At 40.9% G+C, this 3,080-nt stretch overlaps 1 non-coding gene across 1 annotated transcript; it reads left to right on the forward strand.

Annotated features, from left to right (window-relative positions):
- The first annotated feature begins 806 nt into the window (after nt 1–806).
- LOC114816783 lies at nt 807–944 on the forward strand. Its single transcript, XR_003764591.1, has one exon. It is a non-coding gene; the product is annotated as a small nucleolar RNA SNORA7 (small nucleolar RNA).
- Nucleotides 945–3,080: the final 2,136 nt, after the last annotated feature.

Genomic DNA, 3,080 nt, shown 5'->3' on the forward strand with positions numbered 1-3,080 from the left:
TGCCCAGAATATCCTTATCTGCCCAAGTATCAATTCAAGATATGCTGGAAAAATCCAAATACTTGTAACACTGGGAAGGAAGAACTTTCCTAACTTTTCAAGCTCACAATTCTGGAATTTGACAGTTCTGAGATACTCTCCCAACCAAAATTGTCTTCCTTTGCTGTCTTCCTGTTTTATTGCTGCAAAAGTAAACCCCCACATCCATTTCCTATGACACAATCCCTCTGAACAACTTCTAGGGGCTTTGGAGGGAAGCGATTAAGATAAATGACTGCTGGTAATAAACATTTTAGAAGGTGACAATCATTCCCTGACTTGAGAGGGGAAAAATGTATGCTATTTCAGCTGTTAGTCTGAGGGTGTATAATCAGCATATTAGTAATGTATATATCATTATATTTATAACTTGAACTCCAATTCAAAGCACCTTAATATGGCCCAATATAATGCCAATGCCTTAAGAGTGAATTATAGGTGGGTTCCCCTGCTTAGCCTCACTATTTAATGCACATGCTCTCTTTTTTATCCTTTCCTAAGAGTAATAGTGATAGCACTTGTTAAGTGCTTATCGTGTATAGAGCATTGTACTAAGAAACGGAAGGAAATACACAGTAGGGAATAAGACACAGTCCCTCCCTTGGGTGCTCACAGTCTACTAGGGGGCTATCTACTTGAAAATGTTTCCGATGAAGAAGGGCCTTTTTAAAATCCAGTAATTGATTTTCTCAGTGGAAGGCCCTAAAGAAGCTAATAGATGTATGACTAAATTTTCTGGTGGAAATGCTCTAGTATCCATAGAACTTCCCCTCTCAGGGTCTCACCTGGAGAGTTCCCAGTACTCTACCAGACTTGACTACTGCAGAGAGAGTCAGGCAGAAGCATATCCATTCCATTCCTAGCTTGGGCAGTGGCTAGCAAGTGGAAGGCAATCTGCTACAAGTCAAAACTCACCTGTTCTGGGCAGCAGCAGCATGGGAGAGAATCAAGGGCCAAGACTCAAGTTTTCAGCACGGAAGGAGGCAGTGGTAAACTACTTCCATATTTTTACCAAGAAAACTCTATGGATACACTACCAGAATGATTGCAGGTAGAGGTGGGGCATTCTGGAAGAGATGTGTCCATGGCGTCACTATGGGTCGAAGATGACTCGATGGCATAAGACAAAACAAAAATCCAAAGAACTAGATGTACAAGTCATACTTGGATGTTAGTACTTAGAAAAATTACATAAGTAGATCTTTATAGCTCACTACAGGCTATTACCTAGAAAAATCAGAGTTTTCTCTTGATTCAGTAAATTTGAACTTAATATAGCCAGAGTAAATTTTTTAAAAAGTATCATGCTCATTTGAATCCATATTCCTCTTATTTAACTAAGGAAATCACCAGGTTGTAAGCTTCTTGAGTGCAGGAGTCATGTCTACCTAGTCAAATGTACTCTTCTAAGTGCTTAGTATGATGCTCTGCATTCACTAAGTGCTCAATAAATGCTATTGATTAAAGGAAATGTTTGCATCTTCTATAGGCATAATGGAATTCCAAATTCCACTTTTCCAATCTAATGTCAATTCTCAATTCAGGAACTTCAGAACAGGAAGAGTTCAGCTTACTATTTTCTTCAGAACAATATTATTTTAGCAGACAGAAGTTCTGCAACACCAAGTGGCAAGGAACAGGTATTCTGAATTTCCTCAGAGTGAGAGGAAATGACATCAAATCTGTTTGGACTGATACGGGTGGGGTCCAGGACAGTGTTGGGCTTAAGATCATCTGGACATAGTCCAGAGAGGGAAAACTTGTCTCACTCTTTACATCTCTTCACCTAGCCTAAGTGACCAGATTTAGGGGCACTCAAAGTGTGATGGAGTTTGGACCAAACAGAGAGAAATAGAGAGAGTAAGAAAGAGAGAGAGAGAGACAGAGAGAGAGGCAGAGACAGGGGAGCAAGAAAGGGGGAAAAGAAGAAGGGGAAGGGAGTGGAAAGGACCAGGGTCTAGGCCCAATGTCACAAAAGAGGACATTTTCCATTTTCTTACCATACAATCAATTAATTAATCACTCAGTGGCATTTACTGAGCATTCACTGTGTGCAGAGCACTATACTAGAGACTTGGTAAAATACAATACTATAGGGTTGGTAGTTATGAACCATGACCACAAGGAGCTTACAGACTTCACGAGGAGAGAGAATTAAAATGAACTACAGATAGGGGTAATAGTAGAGTATAAGGATTTGTATATAAGTGCTGTGGGGCTGGGATGAGTATTAGAGAGCTTAAGGCATAAACAGCCAAGTGCATAAATGATGCAGAGGGGAGGACAGATAGGGAAAATGAGGACATAATCGATTGTATTTATTGAGTGCTACAGTGTGTAGAGCACTGTACTAAATACTTGGGGGAGTACAATATACAGAGTTGGTAGACATGTTCCCTGCCCACAACCAGCTAACAGTCTAGAAGGGGAGGCAGACATAATATAAACACATGAATTATGGATATGTACAGAAGTGCTTTGGGACTGAGGGAGGGGTGAATAAAGGAAAAAAATCCAAGAGCAAGAGAGATGCAGAAAGGAGTTTAAGAAAAGGAAAAAGTCAGGGAAGATCTCTTGGAGGAAATTTGGCTTCAATAAGGCTTTGAAGATGGGGAGAGCAATTGTCTATCAGATATGAAGAGGTAGGTCATTCCAGGAGAGAGGCAGAACATAAGCTAGAGGTAGGCAATGAGACAGATGAGATCAGTATACAGTGAGAAGGTTGGCATTATAGGAGAAAAGTGTGCAGGCTGGGTTGCAGGAGAGTAGCGAGGTGAGGTAGGATTGGGCAAGGCGATTGAATGCTTTAAAGCCAATGGTGAGGAGTTTCTGTTTGATGAGGATAATAATAATAATAATAATGTTGGTATTTGTTAAGCGCTTACTATGTGCCGAGCACTGTTCTAAGTGCTGGGGTAGACACAGGGGAATCAGGTTGTCCCACGTGGGGCTCACAATCTTAATCCCCATTTTACAGATGAGGGAACTGAGGCACCGAGAAGTTAAGTGACTTGCCCAAAGTCACACAGCTGACAAATGGC

Source organism: Ornithorhynchus anatinus, chromosome 14 (assembly GCF_004115215.2).
Source record: "Ornithorhynchus anatinus isolate Pmale09 chromosome 14, mOrnAna1.pri.v4, whole genome shotgun sequence".
Classification (NCBI taxonomy): domain Eukaryota; kingdom Metazoa; phylum Chordata; class Mammalia; order Monotremata; family Ornithorhynchidae; genus Ornithorhynchus; species Ornithorhynchus anatinus.